Genomic DNA, 12,787 nt, shown 5'->3' with positions numbered 1-12,787 from the left:
AATATAGAGTAAGTTTGCAATAAAATTTTATTTTAATATTTTAAAGCACGTTTCTTGTATAAAGAAATATCTTACCTTTATTTATTTATTTTTATATATTATTTGTACTCTGGTCTTAGCTTAAGAAAGAGAATTTACATGTTAAAAATCATATTTGCTGATTTAGACAGGAAAATTTCCTTAAGCATGGTAGGACAAAAAATAAAAATTTCAATTTCAATTGTGGGGCTTTTCTGGATAAGTTTGTAATACTTTATAATGGGAAATCAAGGTTTTAAAAATTAATTTAGCTCAGTTTCCAAAAAGGTAGAGTAAAAATGTTTTTCTGTATATTCCTCCTGCTAAATAAAACTGATAACTCTGGACATCCTACAATATACACTAAATATGATAAGCACTAAATAAACTCTAAATGCTCTGAAATTTGGAAAGAAAAAATGGCATACTAGCTAAGGACTTGATTGTCTAGAGACTTCCGGATCCAAGGAATGACTGGGTGGTGGTTTTCTGCATTTTGTAACCATTTTATATTTGCTTAACTTGAAACTGAAGAAACCAACACATGGAAATGTCAATGGACAGGCAAAATAGACTAAGGGAAGCCTGTTCTTCCTAGCTTAACAACTAGGAAAAGAGCAACTTACCAAAACAGAAAACTTTTAGACCGGCGTTTCTACTTAGCCCCATCAGCAAAGGCAAAGTCAGGAGACTCAACTTCAATTACAGGGGAGAGCTGCAAGCCCTCAGGTGAGTGGCTGATTTCTTCTCTTTGTAAATGTGGCAGCAACCTTAACAACAGAGATCACCTCCAATTATATCTACAACCAATTAAGATGCTCCATTTTTTGTATTTTTGAGATGGAGTCTCGCTCTGTTGCCCAGGCTGGAGTGCAGTGGCAGAATCTTGGGTCATTTCAACCTCTGCCTCCCAGGTTCAAGTGATTCTCCTGCCTCCGCCTCCTGAGCAGCTGGGACTACAGGCATGCACCACCATGCGTGGCTAATTTTTGCATTTTTAGTAGAGATGGGGTCTCACCATGTTGGCCAGGATGGTCTCGATCTCTTGACCTCGTGATCTGCCTATCTTGGCCTCCCAAAGTGCTGGGATTACAGGCGTAAGCCACCGCGCCTGGCCCAGGATGCTCCTTCGTTTTCACAAGTATTAATTTAACACTATTTACCATTTATTTTCTCACATTAATTAAGGTGTAATAATTATTTGATCTATTTTAACTCTTAAATGATATCAAGGTTTTTAAGGGAATATAACTTATTTATTGTATTCAGGAATTGCTATAGGCATCAATATTTGTTATAAAATTTGAGAAACAGCAAATTTGGTTTAAGTGTTCATTCATTCAAACATTTGTATGTGTGTATGTTTTATGTGTCAAGAACCTTTTAAGCTCTTAGACTTAAGTAAGATAGACAAAAAAGAATCTGTTCTCCTGACATTATGAATATAAAATGAAAGATTATGTTAAATAAATTACATAGGATAATTGAAGATAGCAGCTGCATTAAAACAGAGTATTGTATGGAGCTTATGGGTGGGGATATGAGGAATGCATTTAAATAGGGTGGTCAAAGTAAATTTCATTGACTAGATTATGTTTGAGAAAAGATATTTGCGTTATATGAGAAATAATAAAATATAGAATATAGTGAGTGAAATTTATTATGTAAATTTACTACTATTGATTTTTTGACAGGTTTCTGTCTGTTGTTCAGGCTGGAGTGCAGCTCTACAATCAGGGCTCACTACAGCCTCTACCTGCTGGGCTCAAGTGATCTCCCACCTCAGCCTCCAGAGTAGCTGCTACAGGCATGTGCCACCCCACAGCAGGCTAATTAAAAAAAAAAAAAAATTGTAGAGATGATGCCTCCCTATGTTTCCCAGGCTGGTCTCCAACTCCTGTTCTCAAGCAGACCCTCCCTCTTGGCCTCCAAAGTGCTTGGATTGCAAACATGAGCCATCACATTGGACCTTAACATTGCCGTGTACAAACATTTTACTATCAAAGGTAAACAAGTGTAAATTAAGCATTAGAGCTATAAAGTCTGGATGGAAATGTTAACTTGCCTGACATACATATAAGTAATATGCAACATATAATATATGATTTATAGTATGTGTATGTGTGTGTGTCTCTGTGTCTGTGTATACACATACATCATTTTCTGGATATACTTACAAATAACAATTTACAGCAATTTAAGATAAAAAAATTACCAAGTTATTCAGTGGTCATAACTATGCAAGTGCACTTTGGATTTATCTCACTTGAACTGGTTCAAATATTCATCACAGATTTTGTGATGTACAAATTGCAGCTGCCAGACGAAGCCGAATCGGAGAAACAAAACAAACCCTTGAGGCTCTTAGTTGTATCTGTGCCTTAATTGATGTCTTAATTGATATGACCAGATTGAAAAATGCTGCTCTTTAAAAAAGTATATTTAAAGAACCTAAAGAAGTAATGAAAATGCCACGATTGAGAAATTTTTTGGTTTAATTAAATAAGTTGTTTTGGAAACATTAATATATTTTACAGATATATGTACTTGAAAGACTGCTTAACTAGAGATATAATTGTGTGCTAAACTTTTGGAATTATTTCTTCGGAGATGTTAAAGAGGATCTCAAAAGATTGTAAGCAAACAAGGGGAAAAAGCAATGTTTTTTAATAGTAAATTTTTATAAACTAATAATAACTTGAAGCAATCTGTTACAAGCTGAATCAGAAATACATATAAATTAATTTTCTGTTGTAATTCTGATCATGATCTAACTCATATATCTTATTATCTATGTAACACATCCCTCAATAAAACCATATATATTAATATTTCATATGTTCAAGGGGAATAATAAAACATATTAAATAAGAAGGTAAGATTTAAGAGTTTAAGAAAAAGAGGGACTGTGCCATTCCTTGTGAAGCTACAGCCTAACCAGATTTTTCAGAACAATAGTATTTGTTATTCAGGGCTTCAGGTATGCTACATCAAACTGATAGAGGTACATAAACCATGTTTAATTTTATATCCCCAAGTAGGAGAAATAACTGCAATCTCATTCTCATTGTATCAGCTTTTAGCCATTGTTTAATCCAGTACGACACCTGGTGATCTCATTTCAAAACACTGAAATATAACACTTTAAAAATCTCCAAATTTTATCAGCAATCTGGCATTTCTTTTGATTCCTGCAATCCACTAACTGCTGGGCATTTCTACTTTGTTCTCTTGCAGTCACCTCAAATGGAATTTATTTTTAAAAGTGCATATTAATTCTCACCTAAAAGACCCAAACTAACAACTCCTCCAATGATAGTGTCTTATATGTTGTAATTGCACCTCACCTTTCTCATTTATATGTTCTTTTTATTTTTGCTCCAGCATGCATAGGATAACATGATCTTCTTTGAATTTCTCATTTTTAAGAGAAACTTAACAACAGTTTTCCTTATATATAACTTTACTCAACCTAAATAATTCACCATTCTGTAGAATGATCAATCTATAAATTTTCCACAGGATCATTTTCTAACAATTGTCTTGGTTTGCCTTCACCAAACTCTTTGCATCTGCCATGAGTTCTGTGCTCCCTTTTTGCCTGTTTTGCAAATAATATTATTTAAGACTCACTTCAAACTTTTTATTACACCTTTTTTATTGGCTACCAAATGTCAAAGTAATTTTCCTTTATTCCAGAATCATCGAGAATACAAAATAGTTATTTTATTTTATTTGCATTTTTCACAGCATTGAAATTGGCAAGATTTAAAGATAACATATGGAATGAAGGCTGCTCATCATACTGTTCTATCCGTTCTCTGTCATGGAAGATGAAAAATCAGGTTGACTTTTGTGTTTCTCTGAGTTATAAAAGAATCTATACCTCAAAATTCAGGGTGAATTAGACCTAGGAATATGGACTCCTGGACAGACTCAAAGATCGCAAAAATTCAAACCAATAATCCTCAAATAATTATTTTAATGGGGACAGAGAAAATTGGGTTTTTAATTATAAAATTTTCTTTTTCTCTCTTATATCTAAATTAGTCATTGATAAGTGTGTTTATTATGGAATGTCTGAAGCAAGCTATTTGTTGAAGCAAGTGGATATGAAACCATTTTAACATTTATATAATACATTTAAATCAGCCTTTACAGTTGAATAACATACTAATTTTCAATATTCAGATTCAGAAAGCCAACTGACAGTGATTATGTCTAAATTGTGGTAGGATACTTTTTAATTAATAAACCACATTTAGAGCATTATTAGGTTTACAGAGAATTAACCAGAAAGTACAGAGATTTCCCATAAACCACCTCCTGTGCCCCCCACTCCCCATGGTTTGCTTCATTATTAACGTCATGCGTTACTAGAATGTCGTCAATTATGGAGTTTGACAAATGCATAAAGTCACCTATCCACCTTGCAGTATCATACAAAATAATGTATTTATCCTATTTATCCCTCTCTCTCTCTCCCTCCCCCTGAACCCCTGGAAAATACTGATTTCTATAGTTTGCGATTTCCAGAATGTCATATAGTTGGCAGGCAAGAATTCTACTGAACCACCAATGCTAGAATGTCATATAGTTGGAATCACACAATATGTAGCCTTTATAGACTGCCTTGTTTAAATTATTAATATGCAATAAAGTTTTCTCCATGTCTTTTCATGGCTTGATACCTCATTTTTGTGAGTGTGTGCTGAATAATATTTCATTGTATAGATGTAACATGGTTGATTTATCCATTCACCTATTAATAGGCATTTGGATGCTTCCTACTTTGGGGTATTATGGACAAAATGTTTACTATAAGCATTCATGTGAAGTTTTTGGATAGATAGATGTTTCCAACTCATTTAGATAAATATCTAGGAGCACAATTGTTAATTTTATTGTATGACAATGTTTAGTTTTGTCAGGAACTGTCAAGCTGTCTACCGAAGTGGCTGTATCACAAGCAATGAATGAGATTTCCTGTTTCTTCTCATGCTTCCTAACTATTGCTGTTGCCCATGTTTTGGATTTAAGGCATTCTAATAGGTGTATAGTAGAATCTCATTGTTTTGTTCACCATTTTCTAATATATTGTTAAGCATCTACTTATATACTGTTTGCCATCTGTGTATCTTCTTTGCTAAAATGTCTGTCCAGATTTTTAAATTTTCTTACCATTGAGGTTTTATAAAAATATCTTTTGTTTTATTGTAAATTGACAAATAATAATTGTATATATTTATGGGGTACAAAGTGATATTATAATTTATGAACACAATATGCGATGATTAAATCAAGCCAATTAAAACAACCATCACCTCATATATTTATTTTTTTGTGGTCAGAACATTCAAAATGTGCTCAGCAATTTTGAAATCCGCAATACATTTTTATTAACTATATTCACCATTCTGTGCAATAGATCTCAAAAAACTCTTATTTCTCATGTATAATTGACACTTTGTATCCTTTGACCAACATCTTTCCATTCTTCCAACTCCTCAGCCTCTGCTACCCATCATTTTACTCTCTTCTTCTATAAGTTTGATTATTTTAGATTTCATATATACGTGAGAGCATTTGCTGCTTGTCTTTCTGTGTTTGGCTTACTCACTGAGCACAACATCCTCCAAGTTCATCCATGTTGTCACAAATTTTATGTTTTGACAGAATTTTCTTCCTTTTTAAGACTGACTAGTATTTCAAGGTATATGTATATCATATTTTCTTTGTCCATTTATCTGTTAATGGATGCTTGAGCTTTAAATATTCTTTATGTGTTACACATGCATGTCCTTTTTCAGGTATGTGTTTTACAAATATCTCTCTTCATTTGTGGCTTCTTTTTTTCCTCTTAACAGTGCCTTTTACAGAGCAAAAGTTTTTGAATTTAATGAATTACATCTTACTAATTTTGACTTTCATGGATCCTGTTTTCAGTGATGTATCTGAAAAGTCATCACTAAAGCCAAGGGCACCAAATGTTCTCCAAATTATCTTTCAGAAATTTTATAGTGTCATTTTTTACAATTTAGTTTTATGATACATTTTAGGTTATTTTGTGTGAGAGAGGTAAGGTCAGTGTCTAAATACACTTTTTTCATATTCTATAAACAGTTACTGTTTAAATATGCAGTTGCATATTGCGTGTTTAGATACTTTTTTTTTCCTTCTTGGATTTCCAGTTGTTCCAACATTTATTGAGAAACATATTTTTCTCCATTGATTTGCCTTGTTATTTTTCAAAATTTACTTGACCTTATTTGTGTAGATCTCTTTCTCAGCTCTCTATTCTTGTCAATTGATCCATTTGTCTATTCTTTGTTTTGTGTTTTTTTTTTTGTTTTTTTTGGTTTTTTTTGAGATGAAGCCTCACTCTGTTGCCCAAGCTGGAGTGCAGTGGCTTGATCTCAGGTCAATGCAACCTCCACCTCCCGGGTTCAAGTGATTCTCCTGCCTCAGCCTCCTGAGTAGCTGGGACTACAGGCACGTGCCACCATACCCGGCTAATTTTTGTACTTTTAGTAGAGATGGGCTTTCATTATGTTGGCCAGGCTGGCCTTGAACTCCTGACCTCATGATCCACCCAGCTCGGCCTCCCAAAGTGGTAGGACTACAGGCATGAGCCACTGCGCCCAGCCAATTTGTCTGTTCTTTTACTCTTTTTTCTTTTTTAGATAGGGTCTCGCTCTGTCAGCCCGGCTGGAGTAAAATGGTGTCATCATGACTCACATCAGCTTCTGCCTCCAAGGCTCAAGCAATTCTCTGATTTCAGCCTCCTGAGTAGCTAGGGCTACAAGTGTGTGCCATCACACCTAGCTAGTTTTTTAAATTATTATTATTATTAATTATTTTTGTAGAGACAGAGTTTCACCATGTTGCCCAGGCTGGTCTTGAGTTCCAGGGCTCAAGCCATCCACCTGCCTCAGCCTCCCAAAAGATTGGGACTACAGGCAGTGAGCCACCACACTTGGCCTCAGCTTGGTCGTTGGTGTATAGCAGTGTTACTGATTTGTGTACTTTTATTTGATAATAACCCAAAAGTAAGTTACTTGGATTTTTTACTTGTGTTTGATTAAATCTATAGGTCATGTTGGGAAAAACCACTTAATAGCATTGAGTCTTCCCAACCATAAATGTGAAATATCTCTAAATCTATTTAGATCTTCTATGATATCTGTCATCAGAGTATTAGTAGTTTTCTCATAAACATCTTGTGCATATTTTGCTAGATTTATACCAAGGTGTTTCATTTTTGATGCTAATGTAAATGATGCTGTGTGTTTTAATATCAAAATTTTTTGTTCAAAATAGATATAAAGGAAATGAATTGCCTTCTGGTTTACTAAACTTTTATCCTGTAGTCTTGCTATAATTACTCATTATTGTAGGAATTCTGTTGTTATTGTTTCTGTGGGATATTCTACATAAACAAGCATTCCATCTACACACACACACACAAAAAAAGGCAGTGGTATTTCTTCCTTCTCAATCCATATATCCTTTTTCTGTTTTGTTGTTGTTGTTGTTGTTTGTTTTGTTTTATCATTTTGGATTAGCTAGGACTTCCAGTATGATGTTGAATTGACACACTGAAAGGGGAAGTCTTTACCTTGTTCTTAAGACAGGAAGCTTCTAATTTCTCAAAATTAAGTATAATGTTAGCTGGAAGACTTTTGTACTTATTGTTTATAAGTTGGGTAAATTCCTTTGTATTCTTAGCATGATGAGATTTTTAAAAGTATAAATATTTTTGGATTTTGTAAAATAGTTTTTCTGCATCTGTTGACATGATCATATGACTTTTTTATTTAACCTGCTGATGGGAAAGGTAGCCAACTATAACATGACGTAACTATTGACCACTTCAAATGTTGCCAGAATAACTGAAGAATTACATTTAAAATTTATAATATTAAATAATTTAAATTAAATAACTGAAGCAGTATAAAATACAGGTTTAATAGTGCTGAGGAACATTTAATATTCTACATGAGATGTTCTATAAATGTAAAATATACCCTGCAATGAAAAGGCTTAGTACTATAAAGATAAATATTTTATGAATAAGTTTATATTGATTGCACATTTAGAGACTAACGTGTTTTTAAGTGGGTTAAATATAATATTAAAACAAAATTTACCACTTTTAATATTGGTAATGTGGCTGCTAGAAAATGTATATTTACCTGTTTCTCAAATTATATTTTTATTAGATGCCATTGTTCTAAAGATGCTAATTTGTCTTAGGAGCAGCAAACAAATTATGATTTCCCATGTTTCCTAAATCAATACTTCTCATATGTTAATGTCCTTACAATTCATAGAGTGATATTGTGAAAATGCAGTTTCTGATTTCTTAGGTCTGGCCAAGGTCCTAAGAATCTACATTTTAAACAAATCCTCAGATAATGATGATTATACTATTTAGGACATTCATAAAAAAGGGAGATGTTTAAGAATTTTTTGGTAATTTGGTTAATTTTTATATAAGCAATTTTAAGGTTAATGTCCTAAAGTTATTAAAAAAGTAGAGAAAAGTTAGTTTAAAAATTATTTTTCGGGGCAACTGTAGGAGGCAAACTAATATGAAAAAGTATTAATAGACAACAACAATGACAATTGAAACATGCATTTCTGTTTGGTCTCAGCCTAAGTCTTAGCACCTAAAAAAGAACTAAAATTTTCTCTTAGATAAATATTTCCCTTTATTCTCCATATTTTCTTCAAATTATTTTTATTAACCTTCTACCAAATTATTATAGTTTATTTGTATGTTTTGTCTATTTCTTTCTCTCTAACTAGGATATATGCTTGGTAAGGGCAGGCATCATGTCTATTTACTTCATCATCATTGTAATCTAAGAACAAGTCACCGAGTAAGAACTTGGTAATAATTACTGATTAAGTTAATCTGCTTTTAGATAAATAGAAAATAGGAAGATATTTGCAAATGGTTGGATTTAGTCAGTATAGTAAACGTTTATTAATGTTTAACTTTATTTTTTATTTTTTCTCATTCTTCAGTTTCTCAAAAATTATTTTGGAGAACTCTTTTCTAAATTTCTAGCTAGCAGTTATTTTAAATGTTAAAACAAAGATATAATTCAGCAGAATATCTCATGTTAATCTTAAATATAGTCATTAGAAAACCCATCCTTCTTGTCTTCCTCCAATCTTCTGCCCCTGCCTCAATTACTCTCTCTCTCCGAATCACACTAGGACTTAGAGATATACACATACATGTATATGTGTATACATACATAATATACATACATATACATACATAACGTACACACATATATGTGTGTGCATATATGTGTGTTTATATTAATACACATGTAGGAGTGAGTTCATTGGTACATCATAGCATTGAGCACGATATTTGGCAGCTAAATTTAGAAATATATATATATAGTGAAAAAATGGAAGCCTTTTATTTTAGATAAATTTTGGAATCTTTGCGTATTTTGTAATACACTGACACTTATTTTTCAACTTATGTAAATAATGTTAATATTCCCCATTTTATAAATGCAATAATAACATCCAGAAAACTTCCCTTCAACCTTAGTTCCAATCTTTCTGTCATTATACTCAGAATCCTCGAAAATCATTATAAAATTTATCTGCACATTTTTTATGCCTCTTAATCTCTCCCCAACCTACTTAAGTCTGATTTCTACTCTTTACACCATCAAAATTTGTCCAGCAATATTCACAAATTAATGAATTGATCATGAAAATGGGTTATTTCAGTCTTCATCTTACTTGACCTAATTTTGTTATTGGGTACTCTTGGCTAATTCCTTCTTCCTTACTGCAAATCTCTGCTGAGGTATTGGTTTTAGTTCTTTATGTTGTTCTTGTTATTTGTTGTCTCCTCTTCCACTTCTTCTACTGTGACCTAAAAACTGGTTCTCTCTTAACTAATTTGCTTCTCAGATTACTTGTTGTTGATATGCCATTTAATCTGTTTATATGGATTATATTATTCTCTCTATAAAGTCATTCCAAATCACTATTTACAAACTAGCTGGCCCTTTTGAGCTGAAAACTTACATGTTTATGAAACCACACACTCTAAAACTACAACATTTCAGCATTGAATTTATCTTTTCTTCTCCGAAACCTTCCATTTCTCACTAAGTAATAGCAGAAGTTATGACTGCATCGTGCTCCCAGCCTCTAAAGCTGGGCAAATATTTATCCCTTATTCTAAAAGCAAGGCCAACTGATTTTTTTCTTCTTAGACTACCATACCCATCTCCTTTTCTCTCTCTGCTCTGCACTAGACTCTTAATGTTACCATAATGATTGCTAGTGTCAAATATTTTGTCTGCTTTGGTCCCAAACTGTTTCAACCAACTTTCCTGTTTTTTCCTAAAATACAATTATGTTTATATTTTCTCCTTAAAAAGGTATTCAATAGCAACAAATTGCATATATAATCACATTCAAATTTATCTGTAACACAAAACTCATTTCATGATTTTAGTTTTCTCTACCTCTTTTGCTTGCCCTCTCCTGATGCCATTTCCCCGCTTAAACTAGCTGTATAGTGCTATTGACAGTCTCATTGGGAGACTTTATGTTGTGTCTTTGTTCAGCTCCGTCTTCTTTTGGCACCATATAGTAGTTTACATATGGCTGCATTCTCTCATAATTTAAATTTTTTCTGAGTTTATGAGAAACTACATGTTGCTATTAAAAGTGCAAAGATTATAAATTAGAAAACTGTAATGAATCCAGAAATTGAGTTTGTTTTATTGACTATGTTTAGTGACTAGTATAATGCCAAAACATAAATGAATACCAGGTGAAAAAACAAATGAATTAATGTCTCATTTCAGCTTTAGCTCCATAGCTTACTATGTATGCCACTGGAAAATTATAAATTGTTTTGTGTATATTGGAATATCAAGGGACTTCTGTATTCATACATCCTAGCCGATAAGCAGTACCATAACACAAAAACCAAAAGTGAAACAACATTTAGAAACCACATTTTATTGGGGAATAATCATAATTACATATTTATAAACAGGATTTCATCAAAAGAGGAAACAGAAACAAAAATTTATCTCTGTATGAATGTTAATTAGAAAAAACTCAGAAAGATTTCTTCAGCTTTCTATACACATATGCTTATAAAATCTTTGAAGCTACTTGGAATAATATATGTATGAGCTGACATTTGATGAGAAATAACTGAAAACTCAATAACTTAAATATTGTTACTTAATTATTTTAAAATAATTTCAGTTTTTGCTACAAAGGAAATAAAACTTAGTGCAATGGAAAAAGATTCTTAGGAAACCTAAAGATTTTAGTTTCCTCTATATGAGCTATTTTAGCCAGTATATATGTACGTATCATACACAACTTTAAAGAGATATTCTAATTCACAAAACGTGAGAGCAAATTATATATTTTTTCTAAAAAGATTTCATTTCTAAACAGCATTTTTAATTTCTTACATATATGCATGCTAGAAATATTTCAAAGTACATTATCAAGGTACTTGGAAAAAGGTGAAGATAATACACGCAAAATAAAGTCATAGATGTCATTACTACAAAAGATATATGTTGAGACATTGGAATCCTAAAAGAAAACAGTCACCATTTTAGCTCTATGGGTTTTGTTTGTTTGTTTTGTTTTTTTAATCAGTTATCAAAAATAAAATACTTTAATTATAGTGTGCATAAGATAAAATTTAAAAAATAAATAACTTACATTAATTGTAGTATACATAAGATAAAAATTAATCAATTACTAAGCCTTGAGCCATTTTCCTCCTGAATTCATTTGAAGAAAACATTTTTATTATTGTAATAAAAACAAAAGTGAGTTTTATAAGCTTTTCATTACCACGATGTCCCTGAGAGCCTGTGTCATAGTGTCTTTGTGTAACGCAGAAGAATGTTGTTAGGACAAGTCCTTGATAAGATGTAAACAATAAAGCTGGCTTCCTTTTTCATATTCATCAACAAAATAAATGTCATGTGAATGAATATTTAAGCATGTCAAAAACCATAAAATTGCTAGGAGAAAATACATGCTTAATTACATTTTGGATTATTCAAACATATATTGGTAAGAAACTTGAAAATTTCAGGAAAATCTCACATCCTTTTTGACTTTATTATTCTTTATATTTAACATTAGGTGTAATTTCTTCTAAGATTAGAGTACCTATCAATTATTTATGGCAAGATCATTTTATCATTGCAAGATCATTTTATTATTTTTGCTTTTTCTGGGACTTTAAGGCTTTGCTGATGTTTAGGATACAAGTATTGCTTTACATAAAAAATACACATTTAATATAAAATAATTAAGATACAATAGAAAAATGCCATAAATGTTCAAAACATAAACTACATATGCCAAAAAGTTACAGCACATGTTAACAAATTGATAATTGTTATATTAAATAATAATTTATGTAATTAATAGTTACAAATCAATAAAGATATAATAATTCAATCAAATACATGTAAATAAGATACTAAAAAAGACACTGGTTTTATAAATGCAGGAAAATGCTTATTATAACATTTATTTAAATAAATAAATAATAAACCAAAGCAAAAATATCCATGTGGTATTATCGTATTGGCAGTTTCACATGCTCTTTGAAGAATGAATTGGAGAAGCATTTCAGATGAGGACTTTATATTATTATCCAAAACACAAGATGCACATAGGTTTGGAATTACTTATTCAACCTCAAAATGAAATATATTAATTTTCATTT

General features: G+C 31.7%; 2 long non-coding RNA genes across 2 annotated transcripts in view; both read left to right on the top strand.

Moving 5' to 3' along the window:
- Positions 1 to 12,787, top strand: part of LOC108582937 — a 168,391-nt gene that overhangs the window by 29,621 nt on the left and 125,983 nt on the right. The window lies entirely within an intron of this gene.
- On the top strand, positions 1,897 to 4,018 carry LOC110741722. Its single transcript, XR_002518457.1, has 2 exons — positions 1,897 to 2,024; positions 3,769 to 4,018. It is a non-coding gene; the product is annotated as an uncharacterized LOC110741722 (long non-coding RNA).

Source organism: Papio anubis, chromosome 15, assembly GCF_008728515.1.
Source record: "Papio anubis isolate 15944 chromosome 15, Panubis1.0, whole genome shotgun sequence".
NCBI lineage: Eukaryota > Metazoa > Chordata > Mammalia > Primates > Cercopithecidae > Papio > Papio anubis.
This window is presented reverse-complemented; position numbering and strand designations above follow the sequence as displayed.